We start from the raw sequence: 27,366 nt of genomic DNA on the forward strand, positions 1-27,366 counted from the left end.
AGCGCCTGGAAGGCAGGTCTGTATGGGCTGCAGGGGGAGGTGAGCATGGATGTGTTCTGCCCAAAGTTCAGTCAGGGACCTCAATATGTCAGCTCCCTGAGCCACTTTATCATCTGCTCCTGCCCGTGTTTTCTGTCCTGACTATCCATCCGCAGTTTGTCATTGATAGCATCTCTCCATGCTCTCTACTTGCCATACGACGCACCAGAGGATTGCAGCACATCTCGGAACACGTCTTCCTTACTCCTCTTGTTTCATCTCCTTATCAGCCTGAGCCACTCAGCTGGTGTGCAGGAGGAGACCCTCAAGGGCACATTGACAGATGGTAAAGAAACAATAGACAGAGGCACTATTGTGAGTGCAGTAACACTCTTGATCCAAACAAGTTAGAAATACAACTTTTTCACTTTCCCTTGGCAGGCTTACAGCACGGTGGGAGCCCCAGCCCTGGTGAGGTTGGCCTGGAGGGTAGGGGGTTTCAGTGGGGTATCACTACAAGCACAAAGGGCTACTATTCTGAATACTGGCACTGTTTTCCACAGGCGGGGGTGATAGCTGATATCTCGCTCCTGAGGGTAACCGAGGATGCCGGGGGGCAGCTTCTGCATGTATGTGGCAGTAGACTGGGTCTGTATGCTGCTCACATATGTGCGTATATGGTGCCTGCAGAAGTAGTTGCCGATTGGCACAGCAAAATTTCCTACAGTGGCGGAAAAAACAAAACAGCCCTCCCAATAAACCTTCGGCAGAGGATTGCAGATTACTTCCAGGAAAGTTTCCTAGAGATCTGTGAGAAGGATTCCCAGAATATGCCGGTGTGCTTAAAGAAACTTTTCCGCAGGGCTTCTTCTGCCTAACTGCACAGGGGAATGAGAAGCAGAAACAAACTTTACCTATGTTGGTTATTTCAATCTCTCTTCTACCCTGATTAAAAAACAGAGCATTACCATGTGTCCCTGTAGTATTGAAGCACAATGAGAATTTACCAGAGCTTCCCTATCCTGCATCTGGCGTGCCCAAGCCAGAGTGCTGGGACTAGGTATATCCCTCTGGAGTAAAAAAGAGGTCCTGGTTTGCCACGCCACTGGATATCCCTGTTACCTGTCCCCCATCCTCCTCCAGTTCCACATCCTCATCCACCATGTTGTTCTTGGGGTTCACTCCGCTGGCCACTGTCTCTGGACTCCCCCCAAACTATCCACAGGACTTGTGGAGGTGGGGTCACTGCCAAGGATGGCGTGAAGCTTCGTATAGAAGCAGCATGTCTTTTGTGCCACACAAGAGTGACTGTTGGCCTGCCTTGTCTTGTGGTATGCCTGCCTCAGCAACTTGATTTTTTTGCAAGCACTGCTGCATTGTCCCTATCGTACCCCTTCTCCTCCGTGCCTCAAGCAGTCGTCCTGGATATACCAAAGTTCCTGCAGCTGGAGCGGAGCTGTGACTGAACAGCCTCCACAGACCCAACAGATCCACCACCTCCGGTGTATTCCAGGCAGGAGCACATTTGCTGTGGGGAGCTGGCATGGTCAGCTGGCCAGATGATATGTGAGCTCTCCATGCTGAGCAAACAGAGTAATTTCAAAAATTCCTACGGCTTTAAAAAGGGAGCAGTGCATACCTGTGTACCAGGCTGCAAGGCAGCAGAGTTCAAACCAATGACCAGAGCAGTCACGATTGGCATTTTGGGACACCTCCTTGAGGCCACTTAAGGCAACATAATGCAGTGTCTACGCTGACACTATGTCGCTCTTACCTACGGTGCCCTAAGCACTATGCCTCTAGTTGAGGTGGTTTTATTACGTTGGTGTAGCAGGAGAGTTAAACTTGTGGGAGGAGCATTGCAGTGTGTACACTTCCATAGTTAGGTCAATGTAAGCTGGCTTATGTTGACTTAACTTTGTAGTGTAGACAAGCCCTTAGAGTAAAAAATTAGCAGAAGAGTAACTACTTGTAATTCCTCCCCCTCACTCCTGCTTTTCTGGTCTTTATATATCATAAAGAATCCTACAAAAAAGATGTGTGGGGAGACATGTCCAGTTTATTTAAAAATCCTTTGCAGGTCACCTTCGTTTATGTACTGCAAATTTTAAAAGGAACTAACTTGTAAAGATTGAAAGTTTTGTATCATCTAACTTCATACGTTAATTGGATGTCTGAGCAACACTTGTCTGGAAGGATTGTAGAAATGAGAGGGTTTTTTTGTTTGCTTTTTATTCAAGGGCTTATTTATATTATGGTGACTAGCATCCATGAAGCACAGGATTTTGTAACTCTGGTATGATTCACTTTTAGTAAAAAAATTTCTGTAGTTTCTTCCTATGATTTGTTGAGTGTTGCTAAAGAAAATAGCAAGAGAATAGTGAGTTAATGCAGATATTAAGTGTAGGTGATAAGCAAGCTTTTGATCCATTAATCAAAGTGCTTACAGGTTTCCTTTCCAGTGAAATAAAGCAAAACTTTTATCCATAGTTAAATTTTAAAAAAATGATTAAAAGCACTGTCCACAATTCTGATTTCAGTTTGGGGAGTCCTGCATCTTGATTCTCCTGACCCCTTTCTCTCCTTGAGCCTACTTCTTGTGATCCCGTTCTGTGAATTTCTCATGTAGGAGAGTTAGCATAATTGCTCTCTATGATCACGCTATTCTTTGTTGTTTAGCAACCAGTTCACTTAGTGGTATGTTTCCCCATTTTTCCACCCTTTTATCTTGTTGGTTTATATGTATTTTTTCCCCCATGCCTATTTATTTCTGTGCATTAGCTCTCCCCACAGAAAGACTCCAGAAGCAGAGGTGGTTGATTGTGCTTTGCTTCCTACACACTAGTCCTTCCTCAAAAGCATCAGCAGGAGCAGGGAAAGCACTACTTTGCGTGAAGCACAGCCATGATCAAACTCCTTTGCTTCTGGAGGAGTTCTGGGGGTGGGAGAAAAGATTGAAATGAAGGTTGAGGAATACACTGAGGCAGAGATCTATATGTTAACTAAAAGAGAGGGAAATACAAGTGCTGCTGCTCATTGGATGTATAGTTGAAAAAGTTTAAGCAAACTTTCTTGATGAAACAAATGGACTGTATTAAATGCGGATTCTTGATGATTAAGGTGAAAGGATGGAGAAGAAGTATTTTAGTAAATATCACAAAAAGATTTGTATGGAGTATAGTTTTAGCTGTGTTGGTCCCAGGAGATATTACTTCATCTACCTTGTCTCTCAAAAAGGTTTGACATATACCAATGGAATTTGAGAGATCTAATGCACTAGATTTAACAGCTCTATTTCTCTTCCAACTACCTTACAAGCTAATCTTATAACACTCCTCTCATTTTGTAAAAATTGTCCTCATTTTATAAATGAGGAAACTGAGACAGAGAGGCTAAGTGACTTCTCCAAGTACATAGAAATGACTGTTATTCTTTAGACGTTAACATTATGTGATCCTGGTGCTGAGATGCATTCCTAGCTCTGGAGAAAAATAGCAATGCTAAACCAAATGGCCCAGTAAGAATTTGAGGTCTCAGAATTCACAAATCATGAGGGCTAAAAATGCAACTTTTGTACCATTGGAAACCTCTTGTTCTCTGCTTTCCAGTGGCATAAGACACATGACAGGCTGTTAAACTTTAAAATAATACATTTCATACTACCATCTTTTTTCATTTTACATCCAACATGGCTAACCCGTAAAGTGACCACTTTCTTGAAACTAGTGTTTTACATTGTGTGAAATCAATTTTGTATCCAAGTTGTCAGTAACCTAAAGAAATGATAACTCTGGCAGTTTAAGAGGTCTGTATAAAAAGACACCACCACCTTACTGAAGTGGGGAAGAAGCAGAGCTAAATGAAAGCCAAAGTATGTAAACTTAAGGTCTGATGTTTTGTGACCACTCATAGCTAGATAGACTTCAGTTGGACCAGTGACCTTTACTGTCGTGGACAATGACTAGAGAATTTAAGTTCTTTCTGTCCTAGCAGGATTAGATTTCATGATGTCATGTCTTCCAGTCTTGTGCTTGGATCACTGGGTGACACCATATATCGTAGAGAATTTATGGATTATTTTGGTCACCAGAAGAAATAGATATGCATGATAGCAATAGAAATACTGAATATCAAGGCAAATGTAATTGATAAAAATGAATAAGAGCTAAAGTGCAAATATTGTACCTTTTTGTTTTTACCAAAGTCTGTTAACATACATAATTTCCTAATGGGACTAAATTTACTTTATTCTGTGCGATGAAGTGAAAATAAGCATTTTTCTAGATTACAGCCAAAAGTGTCTTCATGAACAGATCAATATTACATTCTAGGCATGGGCTGTCTGGGAGTTCTTGATGAAGATATAGGGCTAAAATACGTTTCATAGGAATGAAAAAAGCTACCAAAAAAAAAAGAAAAGAGGAAAATTTCTGTGCACCTCAATATTAGTGAATTAAAAATACTTTAAAAGTGTTAGCTGCCTAGTGTCTAAGGTGACAAAAAATTTCAAAACAAGCAAATGTTATGCATAAGAGAAGACAATATTTGCAGATTTGAGATATTGCAGTTTTCCTCTTTCATTCACGCTAACTTTAAGACCATAGAAATTCTCCTATCCAGTTGCTCAGCTTTTTGTCCAGGTTAGCTCGACAGCAGTTTCTCATATCAATTTGCTTCACACAGTTCCTGTTCCTTCAGACAAGAAACATTTAAAATGGTCACCGTATTCTTAACTGATCTGGAAATGGTGATATGCATAGCATAAGTATTCTTTCGCTTCTTCTGAACCTCATTTTCAACCATGTATTTTCTAAAACTTTCACGTATGGTTCATTTTTTTTCTGGTTCTTAGTGTTTTGTGTGCATGCAAAGTTTTAATAAAAATGGTTAATCTGTTTTTGAGTAAGAATAGAAAAAATATTCCTCCCAGTTAAAATGGTCATTTTTGTAACAACTGGGCAGCCAAAATGGTTGGGGGGTAGAAAGCTAATTTTTGGTGTTTATGCAGCTAATTTTTGGTATTTATGCATTTCGCAACAAAGATAATTTTTTGATTTTTCTTTAGACAGTTATAATCATTAAATTTCATACCATGGATGCACAGTAAAGATTGCACTGGACTTTTAATTGCACTTTTAGACTATGCAGCTAAGGAAGGCAGTGCTGTGGGTTAACATGGCTAATTTAACTGTGGGTTATTGACAGTTGTTTGTATGGTTAGTTAAGGCTCTGCATCATGAATAGAGAAGAATCCTCACAATTATAAATAATACTTAATAACCGATAACCTCAAATAATACTTCTATAGCTCCGTTAAAGAAATCTTGGAAACTCTTTGAATGCCTTGGATAACAGGTCAGTATTGCTCCTTAACAACCAGCAAAAATCTTAGCTCCCAGGCTGCAAACAGGTTGTGCTAAATAGTAAATCAAATTTGTGAAGTATTTTGTGTGCATGGTTGTTTTTAAGCCAAAATATTAAATGTAGCTAAACAGCCAGAGACTAAAAACACAAGTTAAGTAGGCATCGTGAGCATTTAAAAAACTTTCGGCACGGCCAATTGGAAATTTTGACCCATATAAGCATTATAGCATTTTGGTAGATAAGTAAATCAGGAATTGAAAAACTCCAATTCCTATAAGCCACTGCCATAGAATGATAAAGTTAGCTAAAAATACAGTGGTGAAAGGCCCACTAGCAAGGTCCATGGGCAAATGTCCTGCTGAAAAGCCCAGCTACTGGAAAGGGGATTTTACGGGGATTGCTTCCAGAATATAGTCTTGGGACCCAGTGACCCAGATGAGGACGTTCATCTTTTACATCTGCCTTTGGTTAAATATGAGTATATCTCATTTAAATTTAAAACTCCACTTCTTCCCCCTCGCCCATGCTGGATAGGAGGAGACCCTTGTCTCTTCTCCCTGCTTCCAGAACTTCCTAGCTGCTATGAGTGGGGCAGGCCTCTGTTACTGTTACTGCAGGCATGTTACTGTATCCACTTTCCATTTTCCCCACTTCCCAATTAATAATGCCACTGCGCACCACTGGTGTTTCTCCTGGCCTTTCCAGATAGCTGTGGCAGCAAAAGACTGACACAACTCTTGACTGTTTCAATGGTGACTGAACAGCAGCATTGAAACTGATTGAGTCTAGTCAGTTGTGTTTTTTCTGCTCAGCAAAGTTATGAACAGCCTCTGCAGTGCTGAAGTTGTCTTTCTAAGTCTTGCAGCATTCATTCTGATGGGATATATGGGCCCAAAGAGTCAAATATATTAACGTGACCCAATCATTGTCCAACATTAAACAATGTTAAACAAGGTTCTGGGTTTGGTATACAGAGTGGTGGGGCTCGGGCTGTCAGGGGCTGTCAGCCAGAACAGTCAACACAGTGTCTACACTGACACTGCATTGACCTAACTACACCGACCTAAGCACTACACTTCTCACAGAGGTGGAGTTATTAAGTCTGTGTAATGGGTGACTTACATTGGCGAGAGCAACATTATAGGGTAGACGCTTAGCAAGTTGGGTCAGCCTAATTCTGTTGTGTAGACCAGGCCAAAGGGACAGATACAGAGAGGAAACCAAGATGGTTAATATAGCAGCATAGCTTAAGGGAGCCCTGGGTTGGTCAGTATTGGACTATTCTTAACCTTTACTTCTCTGTGCTAACCTAAGGACTTCTCAATGCTGTATTCCATTTGACTAGGGCCAGGTATGTACTTCAGAATTAGACTAGTGATGTTGTTCGGGACTTCAAAAAATTTTGTACCTTGTCTTATGTAGTTAGGTTGACCTAACTCCCGTTGTAGACAATGGTAGGTAGACATAGTAACTGCCTCTTGGAGATATGGATTAACTACATTGACAGCAAAACTTGTGCTGCTATAGTGTAATATAGACATACTCTAATAAACCCTACTCTGTTTTGAAAATGCTGTTTGCTGTCACTGCAAATACCTGCTGAAGTGCATTGATTCCTGAAGGGGGCAAAAAGTCTCTGAACAGGTATCTATTTCAGTTGGACTCACTGGGCAGAGGTCACAATGAAACAGGATTGTTGGAGCCTAGAGGCTCAGTCTTGGAAATGTTGAGGCCACATGGCCCATCCTTGTCAAAGAGTGGGACCCCTTGGGGATTTTTCACACTGAAGGGGTTCTTCCAAGCTACTGTTTTAGAGCTGGTGGGTAGCTTTTTAATAGCCCTGTTCTACAGAGCCACTGAATTAGTGTTGTATATAAAATGATACTCTTGAGCAGTTTAATTTAATATTTAGGAGCTATCTAAGGTGCTTATCACTTTGGTATCTCAATGTTTGTGGGGCAGGCTTCACTGATAAAAAATAAAGGGCCACCCCCTGGTTCCTCTGGGATTTCAGAGATGAAAACAAGCTTTTGCGGATCTGCTACTGAATCTAATGTCTTCCATGGTCAGTTCAGTATCTAGTGAAAACTAGAAAAATTATTAGAGATTGAGTCTGTGTGAGGATATTTCATCAAAAGGAAAATACACAGAGATGAATTACTAGTGTTTTCCATAGAAAGACTTAAGTACAACCTGCAAAACTTTTGAAATATGTAATTTTGAATGCTGCTTTTCTTTTTGACTCAGGAAAGGAAAAGGCATCATCTTACTTTCTGTGACAGCCTCTTATTTGAAGTAGGTCTGTTAAAATGTATTATCAGGACTTGTTTATAAATTTCCAATTGGATCTCAAACAAATGGCTGACGGAATGTAAAAAGTTATTTACCAATTTATTTTGAAACATAGATGTTCCAGATAATAGTTACAGAAGTTTGGACCTCTCAAATACTGAAGAGTATCAGAACACTTAATTCTTGGTACCATTTGGAGTAGTCTTAGAATGTGGACAGAGTATTGAAAATTAAATAGGATTAAGTATATGATTTCAGATGGAAGGAAAATAATTTGGGTTAATGGGCAACTTTAATCTTGTAGTAGTCTGGTACATTGAAGTTCTGCTGAAACCAGGCACTCATTAGAGTTTCAATAAAAGTTCTAGATAAAGCATTTACATTTGATTTTCAGTATTAAATATTTAGACCATTGCACCCGTAGACAAAAAATAAGTTATAGTAAACTTAGGTTGTAAATTCTTTGGAGCAGGGACCATCTTCCTGTTTGGGGTCCTGATCCTTGTTTACGAAAACAAACACAAGCAGAATTTGTTTTAATGAGACAGATTAACTGAGGAAAAAATACTGTTTCAAGTCTCAAGGATGCATATCCTTCAGTAGGAAATTTTCATATGAAAGCAATCTATTTTTGTGTTATTTGTCTGTATGCAGTTCTTTGAATTTTAAGACTCTGGTAATTATAGTGACTGGAGCCTTTTAGAACTCTGCAACAAACTCTTTTTCAGTACATTTAAAAGTAAATTTAAAACATCGGCTTGCTTAGGTACAGTTACTGTTAAAAATTCAGTCCAAGAGTTTCTTCAAAACTGAAGATCCTGTTGCCTTGAAAAGGCTCTTGTAGCATTTTATTGGTTCCATAAAAGGTTGCAGAGCTCTTGTTTGAAATTTTAGATTTCTATAATCTTGATCCATCTATACTATCTCACTTAATGTCAAGGACATATTTTCATATCTTGTGACTCATCCTTATCCTTTGCAGACTTGATTCTTCTTGCATCTTCAACCCACATTAACTAGTCTACAACTTGTTAGAGTGACTCAGCCCATGAAAGCTTAAGTCCAAATTAATTTGTTGGTCTCTAAGGTGCCACAAGGACTCCTCATTATTTTTGCTGAAATGATTAACACGGCTACCATTCTGAAACTTGAAATGGCTAACAGCTTTAGTTCTGATGAATTTATTTTCTCTTTGCAGAAAGGAACTAAGCCCTGGTCAACACCTAAAACTTGTAGCTAGATCAGCCTAACTCAGGGCTGTGAAAAATTTCATGCCTTGTGCTATGACCTAACTCCCACTGTAGATGCAGCTAGGTGGGTGGTCTTCTGTCAACCTAGCTACTGCCTCTCAAGAGGGTGGATATACTACAGCAATGGAAAAACCCTTTCTGTCACTGTAGTACCCTGAAATGAGGCCTGGTCTACACTACGCGTTTAAACCAAATTTAGCAGCTTTAAACCGAATTAACCCTGCATCCGTCCACACAATGAAGCCCTTTATATCGATATAAAGGGCTCTTTAAACCGATTTCTGTACTCCTCCCCGACGAGGGGAGTAGCGCTGAAATCGGTATTGCCATGTCGGATTAGGGTTACTGTGGCAGCAATTCGACGATATTGGCCTCCGGGCGGTATCCCACAATGCACCATTGTGACCGCTCTGGAAAGCAATCTGAACTCAGATGCACTGTCCAGGTTGACAAGAAAAGCCCCGCGAACTTTTGAATTTCATTTCCTGTTTGCCCAGCGTGGAGCTCTGATCAGCACGGGTGGCGATGCAGTCCCACATCCAAAAAGAGCTCCAGCATGGATCGTACGGGAGATACTGGATCTGATCGCTGTATGGGGAGACAAATCTGTTCTATCAGAGCTCCGTTCCAGAAGACGAAATGACAAAGCATTTGAAAAACTCTCCAGGCTATGATAGACAGAGGCCACAGCAGGGACTCAGCACAGTGCTGCGTGACAAGCGTAACGGAAAGCCAAAGAAGCAAATGGACGCTCATGGAGGGAGGGGGGACTGAGGACTCCAGCTATCCCACAGTCCCAGCAGTCTCCGAAAAGCATTTGCATTCTTGGCTGAGCTCCCAATGCCTGAAGGGTCAAAAACATTGTCCGGGGTGGTTCAGGGTATAGCTCGTCAATTTACACCCCCCGTGAAAGAAAAAAGAAAAAAAATCGTTTCTCGCCTTTTTTCAGTGTCACCGTATGTCTACTGCATGCTGCTGGTAGACGCGGTGCTGCGGCACTGAACAGCAGCATCCCCTCTCCTTCCTTTCCTGATGGCAGACGGTGCAAAATGGTGGAAAACTGTCCTCATCATCCCGTGAGTGCTCCTAGCTGGCCTCGATGAGATTGGCTGGGGGCGCCTGGGTAAAAAGGGGAATGACTCCTTGTCATTCCCGGCAGATGGTACAAAATGCTTGGTAACCATCCTCATCATAGCAGCTGGAGACTGAGCTCCATCAGCCCCCCCCCCTTTCATGTCTAAAGAAAAGATTCTGTACTCCCTGGACTATCATAGCAGCGGGAGGCTGCCTCCCCCTCATTTTATCTCGCTAAAAAGTCAGTGTTTCTTATTCCTGCATTCTTTATTACTTCATCACACAAATGCAGGGACACTGACACGGTAGTCCAGGAGGGTTGGGGGAGGAGGGAAGCAACGGGTGGGGTTGTTGCAGGGGCACCCCCTAGAATGGCATGCAGCTCATCATTTCTGCGGGATCTCTGGGGCTCTGACACGGAGCAGCTGTGCTCTCTGGTTCTCTAGTACACTTGCCCCATATTCTAGGCAGGACTGACTCTGTTTTTAGACAAAACATAAAGAAGGGAATGACCCAGGGAGTCATTCCCATTTTTGTCCATGCGCCCCTGGCCGACCTCAGCGAAGCCAGCCAGGAGCACCCATGACAGCAGCAGACGGTACCAAAGGATTGATAACCGTCATCGCCAATTTCCAATTGCAAACGGTGCAAAATGACTGATAACCATCATCTCATCGCCAATTTACAATGGCAGACGGTGCAATAGGGATGGTAACCATCTCTGCTACCTTGCAAAGGCAAATGAATGCTGCTGTGTAGCACTGCAGTACTGCCTCTGTCAGCAGCATCCAGTACACATACGGTGACAGTGACAAAAGGCATCTGCCAGGGCAATCCAGGGGAAAAAGGGCGCGAAATGATTGTCTGCTGTTGCTTTCACGGAGGAAGGATTGAGTGACGACATTTACCCAGAATCACCCGCGATACTGTTTTTGCCCCATCATGCATTGGGATCTCAACCCAGAATTCCAATGGTTGGGGGATACTGTGGGAACTATGGGATAGCTACAGGATAACTACCCACAGTGCAACGCTCCGGAAATCGACACTAGCCTCGGTACATGGATGCACACCGCCGAATTAATGTGCTTAGTGTGGCCGCGTGCACTCGACTTTATACAATCTGTTTTAAAAATCCGGTTTCTGTAAAATCGGAATAATCCTGTAGTGTAGACATACCCTGATGTAGCTGCAGCTCTGCCTCTAATGCTTTTAATCTAGACATACTCTGGGTATCAAGATCTATGTTAGCTGTTATGGAGAGCTTTAGTTAAATAAATGTTTGAATACACACTCAAGCTCTCCGTTGCACCTTACATAGCTTCACTGTGCATATCAGCCATTCACCTTTAGGATAACCCACTTCTTTCTGATTTGCTAAGTCACATCATGCTCATGTCTACTCATGTGACCTCCCAAAGTCTTTCTTGAACTTGTTTATACCGGAAATCTTGTCTCTGTGCTGACAGACCTCTGCTGGCTTCCTGTCCACATAGTTACCCTTTGCAAAATTCTTTAACATTCTCGGTAGGGCCTTAGTGCCAATGTTTCTCAACTACTTCACTGATCTTCTCTCTATATAACCCTGTGTTGTTTTTTGTGATCTGCCTTTTCTGACTGACTTGTGTACCCATTTTGTACCTTCCAGGCATAAGACACCCTAGAGCTTCCTTTTTCAAAGACAGCTCAAAATCCACCTTTTCTCTGCCTAATATTAGTAAGCAGTCAATGATTTCCTTAAATAGACACTCTCCATTATCAGCCCTTCACAACTCTTTCAGTTATCCTCTTATAATGCTTTCATTGTTTTAACTACTGTGCATTGAAATGTATGAATTCCTGAATCTTAATTGTACCATGAATCCTGGGAAACAGCCTATATCAGAGATGGACAAACTACGGCCCGTGGGCCACCTGTGGCATGCGGGACTCTACTGCCCGGCCTCTGAGCTCCTGGCCCGGGAGGCTAGTCCCCAGCCCCTCTCCTGCTGTTCCCCCTCCCACACAGCCTCAGCTCACTGCGCCGCCGGCAGAATGCTTGGGGCAGCAGGGCTGTGAGATCTTGCCGGGCAGAGCAGCTGCAGAGCCGCAGCCTGACCCGGTGCTCTATGTTATGCGGTGGGATGGCTGGCTCCATCCAGGCAGTGCAGCTGCCTGTCCTGGTGCTCTGGGCAGTGCGGCTGTAGCGCCACCAGTGCTCCAGGCAGCACGGTAAGGGGGCACAGAGCAGGGGGGTTGGATAGAGGGCAGGAGAATTCGGGGTGGTGGTGGTCAGGGGGTGAGGGTGTGGATAGGGGGCTGATCGGTCAGAGGGTGAGGAACGGGGGTTGAATGGGGTTGGGGGGCAGTCAGGAAGGAGAGGTGGGTTGGATGGGGCAGCAGTGGGCAGTCAGGGTCAGGGGTTCTGGGGGTGGTCAGAGAAGGGGTGGCTGGATGGGGCAGGGGGTGAGAAGCAGTGGGGGCTGGTTAGGGGACGGGGGCCAGGCCACGCCTGGCTGCTTGCGGAGGTACAGTCTTCCCTAACTAGCCTCCATACAATTTTGGAAACCCTGTGTGGTCCTCATGCCAAAAAGTTTGCCCACCCCTGGCCTATATGAACTGGCAACAGTAGGCACTTCACTCAAATGCCTGTAGGAGGTGAAAAAATCATATTTGCTTTAGATTATTGCCTGACCGTTGTGTTATAGCACTGCATCAATTTCATCTCTTTTCTCTCAGTGGTGCTATTTAGGGTCTGTGAGACACGTTGGAAAATATCTATGCTGCCATGCCCAAGAAAGCCACAACCCTTGCAATTTAAAGGGATGAAAACTGCGTACTATATTTAATACTTTGTCAATCAACTGATTTAATACACTTCTAAAAAATGTAACTACTAGAACTTATCAATTAGCAGAAAGATCAAATTGGATATAGGAAATGCAGTGGATCTAATTTACCTCGATTTCAGTAAGGCATTTGACACGGTTCCACATGGGGAATTATTAGTTAAATTGGAAAAGATGGGGATAAATATGAAAATTGAAAGGTGGATAAGGAACTGGTTAAAGGGGAGACTACAACAGATCATACTGAAAGGTGAACTGTCAGGCTGGAAGGAGGTTACTAGTGGAGTTCCTCAGGGATCAGTTTTGGGGCCAATTTTATTTAACCTTTTTATTACTGACCTTGGCACAAAAAGCGGGAATGTGCTAATAAAGTTTGCGGATGACACAAAGCTGGGAGGTATTGCTAACACAGAGAAGGACCGGGATATCATACAGGAAGATCTGGATGTCCTTGTAAACTGGAGTAATATTAATAGAATGAAATTTAATAGTGAAAAGTGCAAGGTCATGCATTTAGGGATTAATAACAAGAATTTTAGTTATAAATTAGGGACGCATCAGTTGGAAGTAACAGAGGAGGAGAAGGACCTCGGAATATTGGTTGATCACAGGATGACTATGAGCTGCCAATGTGATATGGCCGTAAAAAAAGCTAATGCGGTTTTAGGATGCATCAGGCAAGGTATTTCCAGCAAAGATAAGGAGGTGTTAGTACCGTTATATAAAGCACTGGTGAGACCTCATCTGGAATACTGTGTGCAGTTCTGGTCTCCCATGTTTAAGAAGGATGAATTCAAACTGGAACAGGTTCAGAGACGGGCTACTAGGATGATCCGAGGAATGATACATAAATATATTAAATATATTAAATATAACTGATCGCCATATTTGGGGTCGGGAAGGAATTTTCCTCCAGGGCGGATTGGCAGAGGCCCTGGAGGTTTTTCGCCTTCCTCTGCAGCATGGGGCACGGGTCACTTTCTGGAGGATTCTCTGCAGCTTGAGGTCTTCAAACTGCAATTTGGGGACTTCGATAACTCAATTTTAATTTCGATAACTCAGACATAGGCTAGGGGTTTGTTATAGAAGTGGATGGGTGGGATTCTGTGGCCTGCATTGTGCAGGAGGTCAGACTAGATGATCATAATGGTCCCTTCTGACCTTAAATTCTATGAGTCTATATTTGATTAATTTCACTAGTATTGTCTAAATATATTTGTCAAATAGTATTTTACAAACTATTCAATTTTTAAATATCAATCAGATGTACACATTGCTGAATTTCACACGTATTCAGAAATAACATAATAGAGAATAATTGAATGCTGTGCAACCACACCTACTTAGTAGTAGTCTTACTTTTTTATACCTTCTTTCCTTTCTTGTCTTCACTCGACTTTTTCTTTCCTAGAACTGGTTGTCCTCAATTGTCTTTTTTCTCTCTCCCTCCTCCCCTTATATCTAGCTAATGAGCTGTTTTCTTCTCCCACTGCTGTTCCTCTCGCCCCAAAAACAGTTCTACCATACTTGTTTCCAAACTTATCAAATCAGCCTTCCTCTCTCTACTGCACCAGTCAATGCAATACTCTCTTTCTGCTTGGAAACTTTAACAAATACTAGACAGGATTAAACATACTTGATTAAGATTCATTTCAAAGATTGGGGAATCACTGTCCAAGGATACCACCTTTGGTGATTAGCCTCACTCCTCTTCAAGCATCTGGAAAAGCATGGAGAGTTTGGTAGAGTTCCATCTAGCCTCTGGCTAGTAGGTATCTTATCAGTGTGGAACCCTCTTCCACCCCTCTGAGGCTGCAAGAAAGGAAATTTTTGTTTTGTTCTCCCCACCCAGAGCCCCGTGGCTGCCATGAGTATGATTAGTGCTGATTAGGAGAGATCTACACTTCCTTCTTTGAGTAGTGTCCCTATGGGTGCTCCACTGTAGGTGCGCTTGCATCCCTGTATTGCTGATTGGAGAACTTTGGTGGCGGTGTCTGTTTAGCCTACACATGTGCTGTCATCCCTTGTTCCCTGCCATGAGGCTAACGGCACCCGCAGGTGAAACCCCCCTCCCCACCAAGTTCCTTCTCAACTGCCACTGGCTAGAGATGGAGCCATTAGCAGTCCACTTGTGATTGTTATCTTCATTAGCATTTTAGTAGCTAGTTAATCTTCCTCCTTCGTAGGTGTAGATTTTCTTTTATTTTCTTTATTTTTCTCTTCAAAAATCAAACAAAAAACCCCTTTCAGGGACCCCTTTCCCCAGCGGGGTATGCCTGGCATCAGGCTTCAAGAAGTGCCTCTCCTGTAAGGAGGCCATCCTTGTGGCAAATAAACATTCTTGGTGCATATACTGTCTTGGGGAAGGCCACGTTCCTCAGAAGTGAGGTCTCATTCAACAACTTAAACCCATGTCTCAGAAGGACAGGGAACTGAGACAGAAAATCATCCTGATGGAGGCAGCCCTTCAGCCTTCTCTGGATCCGCATTAAGAGTCACCCAGGAAGCACAAATCTTCCCCACAACCCTCGACATCCTGGGACTGTGGGTCAAAGAAATCAGCCAGAGACCCCTCATGTAAGGCATCAAAAAAGAGAGCTATGAGTCCTCGTAGTTAGCCCCGAAAAAGATTGCCAGCATGCTCGTATTGTCAGTGCAGAGACAGTCCAAGTATGGTACCCATAGCTTATGAGAGTCTGCAGTGGAAAGGTACGGTTGGTGCGCCTAAAGACCTGATGGGCACAGGCACCAAGCCAACAGTACTGGGGGATAAGGACAGGAGCAGGGAGCATATTGTTAAGATGCTGCTGCCGGTACGAGCAGGACCTTCGGCACTATCAACTGAGAGCCACCTTTCACCAGAGTCCTTGGTACTGGTGAGATCTAAGACTCCCTTTGTACCGCCATTGGCACTGGATCGGCCAGCATCAAAGGAGTTCTGGCACTTGAGAACTCAGGGTATCAGATATACCAGAGTCTCCTCTTCTCGGCACCGGGGCTCCGGTACCGAGTCTCCTCCAGAACAGGAGTCTTCTCCAGCACTGTGCCATGCACCTCCACTTTCTAGTGGTGACTCAGACAGTGAGCCAGAGGAGGTTGTCTCTCACCACTCCTCTCGTGCTCCCTATAGTACCAGTTATTAAGGGGCTCCTCAGTCATACCCTCAGCCTGATTCTCCACCACCATAGTATGGCTAGCCATGGACACGACCACCAGGCTGTATTCCACTGCCCCAGAGGCCCTGTTGGGATCCGTGGGCAGCATAAAGACTTCACCCCTCTCAGGCTTCCAGCCTGAGATGTTCTCCCTCAGTCATGGTATACAGAACCTTTGAACCTCCAGAGATCATGAAGGAACAGGAGGGCAGATTAGAGGAGGAAGTGACACCAAGAACCAACATCTCTTCTTCCTTTCCAGACAAGGCAGTGATGCCCCCCCTCCCACCGTCCTTGGTTGAGGATTTTTGGCTTTTCCAGGACTTGGCTAAAAGTGTAGCAAACGGAGGAGGTAAAAGATACCAATTATAAGAACCTCAACATGTTACGCTCTTCCTCATCCTCCAGAATAGCCCTTCCCATCGTTGAGGCCTTTCTGGACCCGACCAAGACTATATGGCAAACACTTGCAAATGGGCCAATAAAAATATTATGTCCTGGTTAGGGAGATGGAATTCCTTTTTTTCGCCCTCCCCCTTACTCTATTGTCATGGACAAGGTAAATGCCCGGGACCAGCACCAAATGAGATGCACCTCATATGATAGGGATTGGAAATGCCTGGACCTCTTTGGGGAAAAAAGGCTTACTCCTCTGCCACACTGCAATTTAGAATTGCAAATGATCAAGTATTAATGGTGAAATATGACTATATCAATTATACAAAGCTCAACAATTGTATTGATCAGCTCCCAGAGTCCCACCATGACCAGTTCCAAGCTCTTATCCATGCGGGATGATTAGTGGCCAAAACAGCATTTTAATCAGCCCTTGACGCAGCTGACATAGCAGCCTGGTCCATCGCCAGTGTGGTGGTTATGTGATGAGCATCTTGGTTGCACCTATCTAGCTTCCCTAAGGAAGTGCAGATGACCGTAGAAGACCTTCCCTTTTGAAGGCACCAAATTGTTCCCCCAAAAGACTGACTCATCCCTCCATACCCTTAAAGATTCTAGGGCTACTTTCCACTCTTTAGGGATCTCTACTCCTGGACTAAAAAGAAAGTTTAGTCTACAACCTCAACACAAAATCCATACTTCACAATTCCCAACCCAGCATTTCTGTAAGCCTCAGAGAAAGAAATCCAGATTCTCCAAATGTAAACCATCAGGCCCATAGCCTTCCACTTCGCAACCATCTACCTCAAAACATCAGTTTTGAGATGTTGGTTGAGGTGTCGACAGAACCTTCCCCTCAACCACTTCAGCTGACCAACCCATTACACTTATTTGGTTACCGACTTGCCCCATTCTGCAGCTCCTGGGAACATATAACATCAGACTGATGGATTCTGGAAATCATCCGCAATGGGTACGCCATTCACTTCCCTTCCCTTCCCCTCTCTCCCCGACAGTATGCTTATCACAAGAGTCTATTATGACAAAAATAGATTTCCTCCTCTGGTTAGGAGCCATAGAAGCAGTTCCTCAACATCTGCAAGGCAAAGGATTTTATTATTTCCTGATACCCAAGAAGAAGGGAGTTTGGAGACCCATACTGGACCTTGGAACTCTGAGCAAATTTGTCAAAACGTAAAAGTTCAGGATGGTCACACTAGCAGTGATTATTCCATCTCTGGAACAGAGAGATTTGTTTTCAGCCCTCGACCTACAGATGCCTATTTCCACATATCGATCATGCCTTCAAACAGATGTTTTCTCAGAAATACCTGGAGTCAGGACCACTACCAATACAGAGTACACCTCTTTGGCCTCTCATTGGCCCAGAGAGTATTCTCCAAGGTCCTCTCCATAATGGTGGCTCACCTACGCTCTCGGGATCGTGATTTACCCCAACCTGGACAGTTGTCTTTTCAGAGCTTGCTCCTTCAGTGAGGCCCACTGGGTTACCAAAACCACAGTGGTCTCGTTCATGGAACTGGGTTTACAAATCAACATCCAAAAATTAGCCTTTGCCCTTGTACAGCGCTACAGTTCATAGGGGCAGACCTAGACTCCTTACAGGCTAACGTACTCCTTCCACTGCACAGGTTCCACACGTTGAGCCATGCTCATAGAGACAGTACAAAACAGTCCTTAAATATCCCTCCAACTCCTGAGGCGCATAAGGCAGTATGCACAGCAGTGATACCTCATGCCAGACTTCACATGCAGTAATGTGATTCAGCTCGGTCTACAAACCAAACAGGCAGATTAGACAAAGCTCTGTCACTATCCACTAAGATCAAAGGCTCCCTGGACTGATGGGAAAAATCCAACCACTATTTGCAATGGGAGTTCCTTTTTGCCAACTTCTCTATTGTTACTTCTCACCACCAGCACATCCCTTCTAGGATGGGGCACACATCTAAATGACCTTAGAGCATTTAAATGACCTTAGAGCATTTGTCCTGGGGAGGCAAGTGGCCAGCCATGGAGAATGTCCCACCACATCAGCCTCCTCAAGCTCAGGGTGATCAGGAATGTCTGCACCCGGTTCCTCCCACTGATCATGGGAACATACACAAGAGTCTTAAACAGACAACATGCCATGAATGTACTACGTAAATTGGCAAGGGAGGAGCCAGGTTCCCCTTCCTTTGCACACAAGCACTAAAGCACTGGTGCATTTTCCACAACATGACGCTGTCAATGACCTACCTTCCAGGAGTACAAAACTCAATAGCGAACAGTCTGTCACAAGTTCCCACATGAACACGAATGGAAGTAAAACCCAGCAGTGCTTCTTGACCTATTCAGGCAATGAGGAACAACGACCACAGATCTGTTCACTACTTACCTGAACAAGAAATGTCCACACCATTGCTGCAGGGTAGGCATAAGCAACACTTCTTGGGCAATGCTCTCTTTCTTCTGTGGGACAGGGATCTTCTCTGTGCCTTTCCCTGTTTCCACTACTATCGAAAGTCCTGATAAAGATAAAAAGAGAGAGAGAGAGAGAGCACAAATGTCATACTCATTGCTCCCACCTGGCTGAGATAGACATTGGTGCCCTTCTCTGGCACAACTGGCGAAGTGCTTGATGATCTCTCTCCAACCCACTACATTCCTCCTATCCCAGAACAAAGGGGACACTCTTCATCCCAACTTGGGGATATTTTACCTCAAGACCTGACTCCTTCGTGGTTCCACCACATAGAAAGATCCTATGCTCAGGAGGTACAGTAAGTGTTACTGCACAGTAGAAAATCCACTACATGTTGTACTTACCTACAAAAGTGGTCCAGGTTTCAGAATAGGTGTGATTCCCTACAAATTTTGCCAATACCTGCTACTCTCTGAATGGTCTAGATTACATACTGCCTCTCAAAAAAAATCAATTCACTCAAGGTTCACCTAGCGCAGTGGTTCTCAAACTTTTATACTGGTGACCCCTTCCACATAGCAAGTGCATCTGAGTGCCACCCCCCTCCTTATAAATTAAATACACTTTTTTATATATTTAACACCATTATAAATGCTGGAGGCAAAACGGGGTTTGGGGTGGAGGCTGACAGCTCGTGACCCCCCATGTAATAACCTTGTGACCCCCTAAGGGGTCACGACCCCCAGTTTGAGAACCCCTGACCTAGCAGCTATCTCAGCATTCCATTGACAAGTAGAGGGATACTCAGTGCTTTCACACCCAACCACAAAACAATTCCTCAGGGGTATAATAAACCTTTCCCCCCAACCCAGACACCCCACCCCCTTATGGGACTTAAGCCTTGTGCTAAAGAGCCTGACTAGAAGAGGGGAAATAGTGGCACTGATGTCACACACTCCTATACAATATTCTTTCAGGACAAGATCACCCTCAGACCACACGTGAAACTCTTCCCCTTTCACATAAACCAGCTGATTGACCACCTGATTTTTTTACCCTCACCGTGACAACAGAGAGGCTATACTACACACGCTAGATGTTAGGAGAGCTCTGATCTTTTATCTGGATAGGATGAAGCCTTTCAGGAAGTCTCCTAGCATGTTCCTTTCTTTTGCAGAGAGATCCAAAGGCTCAGCTATGTAGCCCAGAGACTCCAAATGGGTCTCGAACTGCATTAAATAATGGTATCAGACTTGCAGCAACACCTCCATCTGGTATTCACATTCACTCCACAAGCTCGGTTTCCTCCTTTGTTGCTGTCCTCAAGAATGTCCCCATCTCAGAAACCTGTAGAACAGCATCCTGGGCATCTGCACATATCGCAGAGCATTATGCAATTACCGGAGACTCCGCTTCCGATGCTATCTTTGGCTCCACAGTATTGTCATCTGTAACTGACTCGACTCCAAAGCCCCAGCCATCCAGAGGGGATACTGCTCGGGAGTCACCTACAGTGGAGCACCCATAGTGATACAACTTGAAGAAGAAGAGGATGTTACCTTGTGCGGTAACGATGGTTCTTTGAGATGTATCCCCCTATGGGTGCTCCACAGCTCACCCTCTTCCCCTCTATTTGGGAGTTCTTGTCAGGGATTCTGCAGTAGAGAAGGAACTGAGGGGGGTTTGCCCTCCCATGTTAGTTAGCCTCACATGTGCAGGCGTAATGGATGCTGCTGCTGAAGTTCTCTGATCAGCAGTTCAGGGAAGCAAGCACGCTTACAGTGGAGCAACCATAGGGGGACACATCTCGAAGAACCATCATTACTGCTCAAGATAACTTCTTACCATTACTTGGAAAAATCCCAGATTATTAGACAGGCGGGGAAAAAGGATCAACATGTTTATATAATGAAAGTGCTTTTCCTTATAATACAATTTCTCCTACATTGGATCCGCTACTCTGAACAAAAATTGTAATTAATCAGAATTTCTAGAGGAGTGGAGGAGAGTTTTTTTTTCCTTTTGAAATTGAAAGTTCTTCCTGCTATTACCTTTGCAGAATTTACCACATCCTCTGACTGTGTCTATTTTCACAGAGGAGAGCATATATTTTCTCTCTTGCTCTTTCAGAGCCCTTTGCAAGAGGTTTGTTTCTCCTGTGAAACAGTTCCCTCCCCCCTCAGGAGCTCTGTATTTGCAATAAAGTGCAGTGTTTGGGTAGGCTCTTGCCACCAGAGGTTCTATCCTCCACCATCAGTATTCAGTGTCTTCTTTCCTGTTCATGCATCCAAAAGATTGATGTCACTCCAAGGAGTATAACAAGACATTTAACACAGACTTTTCTCTGCTTCATCGTCATCAGCCCTATGTTAGTCTTCAGCACTGCCAAACTGCTCCCCATGAAGTTGTATAATTCCACAAAGCCTGCAAGCAGGTTCCTTGAGTGGGTTCCTACCCAACCACCATAGACTTCCATTTGTTCTGAGGTCTCTATTTTCATAGGTGCTCAGCACCCTAATTGGGGTCAAGTTATTAGGAGAGCTAAGATCCTATTTATGCAGTAAGTGAAGTGGACAGATTTTCAAAAGTGCCAAGCTCCTGGTAACCCTCATTGAGCTACTTGGTGCTGAGCACTTCTGAAAATCTGATGCAAAGATTTTAGAATATCATGGTTACACTAATTGGAGTGATTCATATAATTTGCAAACTGTCGTGGCCAGAGTGTGCTGTCATGCTGTCAGATAGAACTATTTGTTATAAACTCAAGTGAAGTGCTAGTCTGAATACTAGTACACTTGCCTCAATAAACAAAATTCATGTCATGCATTGAGATTAATAGAGAAACTTGTCAGTTCCCTGCTCAAACTTTGTTATCCTACTGAGTTCAGTAGAAATCTTGAATGTTTTTTTGAGAAGGCAGCAGTTGCTTGCACTTAAATTAGTGCTTTAGCATAGCTGTTTGTTTCCCTCCACCTACTGTTTAGCACTGTTTTTTTGGATTGGGATAAAGAAAAGTAGCAAATAACTATTCTGTGATTTTGTGTACTGCAAAGAATTGGGTACTGTATGTAGACTAAAGATGAATAAAATAGTTCAGGGAATATTTCAAAAAGCTACCAAAACTGTTGTTAGGATTCATTCAGATAATTAGCATTTTTATACCATTTTTCATCTGAAGATTTCTTTGATCTCTACAAACACTAAGCCTCAGCACTCCAGTAACTCTCCTCTTACTCCTTTATCCCTTCTCTCTCTAAGGCCTTGTCTACACTACGTAAGTCGACCTAAGTTATGCTACTCCAGCTATGTGAATAACGTAACTGGAGTCAACATAGCTTAGGTCAGCTTACCATGGTGCCTTCACTGCACTGTGTCGACAAGAGACCCCATAGGCGCCAACTCCGTGGGTGCTGAGGGGCTGGAGCACCCACGGGGAAAAATTAGCAGGTGATCCGCACCCACCGGCAGCCAAGCTCCCTCCACCCCCTTCTCACCTCCTCCTCCCCTGAGTGTGCCACGTCCCTGATCCTCCCCCTCCCTGCACTTCCTGCCCCTCCCCCCACCACCTAACAGCTGTTTGGCGGCACTTAAGACTTTCCAGGAGGGAGGGGGAGGACTGGTGACGCGGCACGCTTGGAGGGGAGGCAGTAAAGAGGCAGGGTAGAGGCGGAGACTTGGGGGAAGGGGGTGGAATTGGGGTGAAGCCGGGGTGGGGGGTCAAGCACCCATGGGGCAGAGGGGAAGTTGATGCCTATAGGAGACGCTCTCTGGTCAACTTATCTAACTCTTCTCGGGGAGCTGGAGTAACAGAGTCGATCGGAGAGCACTCTGCTGTCGATTTAGTGGGTCTTCACTAGACCCGCTAAATCCACACCTGCTGCATTTATTGCAGCAGCGTCTATATCCCTGCTAGTGAAGAGAAGCCCCAATTCTGAAGGTTGAGGGTCCAGCAGAAATGATTACCTCTAAGTTGAGCTCAGGTCATACTTGGCTGCTTTGGGGCTTTCTTACAGCTTCTTAGAATAGCTACTTGACTCAGATGGCCCAAAGCCATTCACATTTCACTTCTGAGTGCAAGTAGTTGAGTGGTGGAAGAGACCCCTGAGCAATGTAGGATGTAAATAGAGCACGGCAGAGACTACTGGCCAGCTGCCAGCCAGAGGGACATTCAGCTTCTCCCTTATGTTGGCTGCTAAAGCCTAAGCACAGCTATGACTGAACTATGGATAATGACCAGGGAGAGAACTGGAGCCTTTATTTTTGGAGAAATGTTAGAGGAAGAACAGTCCCTGTAGTAGTGCCACTAGGAGTGAAGAAACCCTAGAGCAGTGGTTCTCAAACTTTTGTACTGGTGACCCCTTTCACATAGCAAGCTTCTGAGTGTGACCCCCCCCCTTATAAATTAAAAACACCTTTTTATATATTTAACACCATTATAAATCCTGGAGGCAAAGTGGGGTTTCGGGTGGAGGCTGGAAGCTCGTGCCCCCCATGTAATAACCTTGCAACCCCTTGAGGGGTCCTGACTCCCAGTTTGAGAACCCCTGCCCTAGAGCTTAATAGGTATTCAAAAGGCTAGATGCCTATCAGAACCGCCAACTATGTTGGCACATGCCAATCACTCTTAATAGATACATTAAAGCTAATAGTCTAGTGGAGGAAGCAAATAGATAGTCTTGTTCTGTGAAATGTGCTAAAACAGTTGTAGCATTTTTAGTGCACTTGCAAAGAGCAACAATGCCAGAGTGCTGTAACAGCTTTAACCTGACTTGATCCTGACTATAATCCTAAATCCTGCAATCTCCTTTGCCTTGGTTCATTATCTCTGATGTCTGCAGTCTAAATGCTCTGTTCAAGAGGTATTAATCTTTAGTTGAATTCCTTCAGTACTGAAGGTCACTATTAGGGGTTTCATATATAGAGAGCATAACAAACAAATTTAGGGTACTTTGAGGATGGTAACCCTTAGTAATAAAAGATTTCAGCTGTAAAAGGATCAGTTAAAAACAAGCTTGTCTTTCTTGACAAAGGTTTCCTTTTTGCCTCCACAACGTTTTGTAAGCCTCCTTGATTTTTGCTTCAGATTGGTAGCCGTATTAGTCTGTATCAGCAAAAAGAACGAGGCGTACTTGTGGCACCTTAGAAACTAACAAATTTATTTGAGCATAAGCTTTCGTGGGCTACAGCCCACTTCATTGGATGCATGCAGTGGAAAATACAGTAGGAAGATATATATATACACACAGAGAACATGAAAAAATGGGTGTTGCCATTCTAACTATAATGAGAGTAATCAGTTAAAGTGGGCTATTATCAGCAGGAGAAAAAAAACTTTTGTAGTGATAATCAGGATGGGGTCCATTTCCAACAGTTGACAAGAAGGTATGAGTAACAGTAGGGGGAAAAAAAATTACAGTTTGCAAATTAATTCCAATTCTCCGACTGGTTTTTGAACACTTTAACCTCCCTGGTCACTCGATTACAGACCTCAAAGTCACGATACTCCAACAAAAAGCTTCAAAAACAGACTCCAACGAGAAACTGCAGAATTAGAATTAATTTGCAAACTGGACACCATTAAATTAGGCGTGAATAAAGACTGGGAGTGGATGGGTCATTATACAAAGTAAAACCTATTTTCCCCATGCTAATTCCCCCCTCCCCCCCTCCCCCGTTACTCTCACCTTGTCAACTGCTGGAAATTGGCCATCTTGATTATCACTACAAAAGTTTTTTTTCTCCTGCTGATAATAGCCCACCTTAACTGATTACTCTTGTTATAGCAGCAAAGAATCCTGTGGCACCTTATAGACTAACAGACGTTTTGCAGCATGAGCTTTCGTGGGTGAATACCCACTTCTTCGGATGCAAGTGGTAGAAATTTCCAGGGGCAGGTTTATATATGCAAGCAAGAAACAAGCTAGAGATAACGAGGTTAGTTCAGTCAGGGAGGATGAGGCCCTGTTCTAGCAGTTGAGTGAAAACCAAGAGAGGAGAAACTGGTTCTGTAGTTGGCAAGCCATTCACAGTCTTTGTTTAATCCTGAGCTGATGGTGTCAAATTTGCAGATGAACTGGAGCTCAGCAGTTTCTCTTTGAAGTCTGGTCCTGAAGTTTTTTTGCTGCAGGACGGCCACCTTAAGATCTGCTATTGTGTGGCCAGGGAGGTTGAAGTGTTCTCCTACAGGTTTTTGTATATTGCCATTCCTAATATCTGATTTGTGTCCATTTATCCTTTTCCTTAGAGACTGTCCAGTTTGGCCGATGTACATAGCAGAGGGGCATTGCTGGCATATATTACATTGGTGGACGTGCAGGTGAATGAACCGGTGATGGTGTGGCTGATCTGGTTAGGTCCTGTGATGGTGTCGCTGGTGTAGATATGTGGGCAGAGTTGGCATCGAGGTTTGTTGCATGGATTGGTTCCTGAGCTAGAGTTACTATGGTGCAGGGTGCAGTTACTGGTGAGAATATGCTTCAGGTTGGCAGGTTGTCTGTGGGCGAGGACTGGCCTGCCACCCAAGGCCTGTGAAAGTGTGGGATCATTGTCCAGGATGGGTTGTAGATCCCTGATGATGCGCTGGAGGGGTTTTAGCTGGGGACTGTATGTGATGGCCAGTGGAGTCCTGTTGGTTTCTTTCTTGGGTTTGTCTTGCAGTAGGAGGCTTCTGGGTACACGTCTGGCTCTGTTGATCTGTCTCCTTATTTCCTCGTGCGGGTACTGTAGTTTTGAGAATGCTTGGTGGAGATTTTGTAGGTGTTGGTCTCTGTCTGTGGGGTTAGAGCAGATGCGGTTGTACCTCAGTGCTTGGCTGTAGACAATGGATCTTGTGGTGTGCCCGGGATGGAAGCTGGAGGCATGAAGGTAGGCATAGCGGTCGGTAGGTTTTCGGTATAGGGTGGTGTTAATGTGACCATCAATTATTTGCACCGTAGTGTCTAGGAAGTGGACCTCCCGTGTAGATTGGTCCAGGCTGAGGTTGATGGTGGGGTGGAAGCTGTTGAAATCGTGGCCTCATCCTCCCTGACTGAACTAACCTCGTTATCTCTAGCTTGCTTCTTGCTTGCATATATAAACCTGTCCCTGGAAATTTCCACCACTTGCATCCGAAGAAGTGGGTATTCACCCACGAAAGCTCATGCTGCAAAACGTCTGTTAGTCTATAAGGTGCCACAGGATTCTTTGCTGCTTTTACAGATCCAGACTAACACGGCTACCCCTCTGATACTGTTGTTATAGTTAGTATGGCTACACCCATTTTTTCATGTCCTCTGTGTATATACATCTTCCTACTGTATTTTCCACTGCATGCATCCGATGAAGTGGGTTTTAGCCCATGAAAGCTTATGCTCAAATAAGTTTTAGTCTCTAAGGTGCCCCAAGTACTCCTTTTTAAAATTTTTGCTGTTACTCAATACTAAGAGTTGAGATCCACATTGTCTCATGTGAGAGACCCTTGAAAACAAGTGACGTCTCAAAAAAAGGGAAGAAGTGACTGTTTATATGGAATGCTATCACCAACAAAACTGTATTTTAACCCATTCCTTGTAATTTTTTAGTTGTTAGCTTGCAGCTTTGAGATAGGATTGCAGATAAAAGCTATTCAAGGAATGAGAAAACGGCTTAATTTAGATTTGGGTGCTAAGAAGAAACTCAAAGGAAACTAGATTTACAAATATTACAGAAAATGTTGTTATGGCAACAAAGAATGTAGGATCAAATCTTCATCAGCTCTATGCAGGCATAGAGGAATCTACATTTTCATGCTTTTCTGTGCCCCAGAATGGGGTCTGTTATCAAAAGTTCTGTGGTTATGTGGGCTGGCTGACGTTGCAGTCTGTTTTTGATTCATACGCAAATTTTGGATGTGGTCACAGCAGAGGTTAAGAGCCTTGGGTGTGCCATGCTAGTCTGTTTCATCTTCTAGAAAGCCCTGGCTGGCCAGATGGCAGCAAAGGCATCCCTTAGCTCTGTTGAAATGAACCATAAATAGGTTGGACAGCCAGACATCTTAACTGAATAAATCTCTACTAACCACTTTTTCTAAACAATTCACAAACCAAACTACCCATTTTCCCCCATCTCCTCAAAAAACCCCCAACAAGCAACATCTTGGGTCTTGCAACTGAAAAAGTAAATAGGGGAAAGAACCTTAGTGAATGTTTAAACTTGTAGCTAAATAGATACATTTCATTATGTTAAACTTCCATCTTCCTACCTCCACTGAAGAAAAAATCCAGTTTATGCTTCTGTGGAGCTTTAAGTACCACTGATCCTACCTTCTCTGTTTTCTCCAAGCACCTGTATTGTCCTTTAGAAATTACTGCTACATAAGGAACAGAGAGGATGGGGAAAGTGGCTAGGCAACCCCCATTCTCTTCACAGTTTGGCTCTAGTCACATCCATGTCTGGATCCTAGAAGGAAGCAAGAAGAAAAATGTTAATGGTGAGAAAATTCTGTCAATATCCAGCAGCTTCAGACATCCTTCACCTTTTTTTCTGGGTATCGATCTGGTTTGGTAAAAAGACCCCTTGCGTTTGTTGATCATCTCCTAGTGATGGCCAACAAACAAATGTCCATTATGATATGATTAGATCTG

At 43.8% G+C, this 27,366-nt stretch overlaps 1 protein-coding gene and 1 long non-coding RNA gene across 2 annotated transcripts in view; one reads left to right on the forward strand and one right to left on the reverse strand.

The window, feature by feature from the left end:
- On the reverse strand, positions 1-27,154 carry LOC123367457. Its single transcript, XR_006578475.1, has 3 exons — positions 26,985-27,154; positions 18,740-18,869; positions 1-303 (listed from the first exon to the last, which is right to left on the reverse strand). It is a non-coding gene; the product is annotated as an uncharacterized LOC123367457 (long non-coding RNA).
- DNAAF10 (dynein axonemal assembly factor 10) overlaps positions 1-27,366 on the forward strand; it is a 117,148-nt gene that overhangs the window by 5,869 nt on the left and 83,913 nt on the right. The gene's annotated exons all lie outside the window — the stretch shown is intronic.

The sequence above is a fragment of the Mauremys mutica genome, chromosome 3, assembly GCF_020497125.1.
Source record: "Mauremys mutica isolate MM-2020 ecotype Southern chromosome 3, ASM2049712v1, whole genome shotgun sequence".
NCBI lineage: Eukaryota > Metazoa > Chordata > Testudines > Geoemydidae > Mauremys > Mauremys mutica.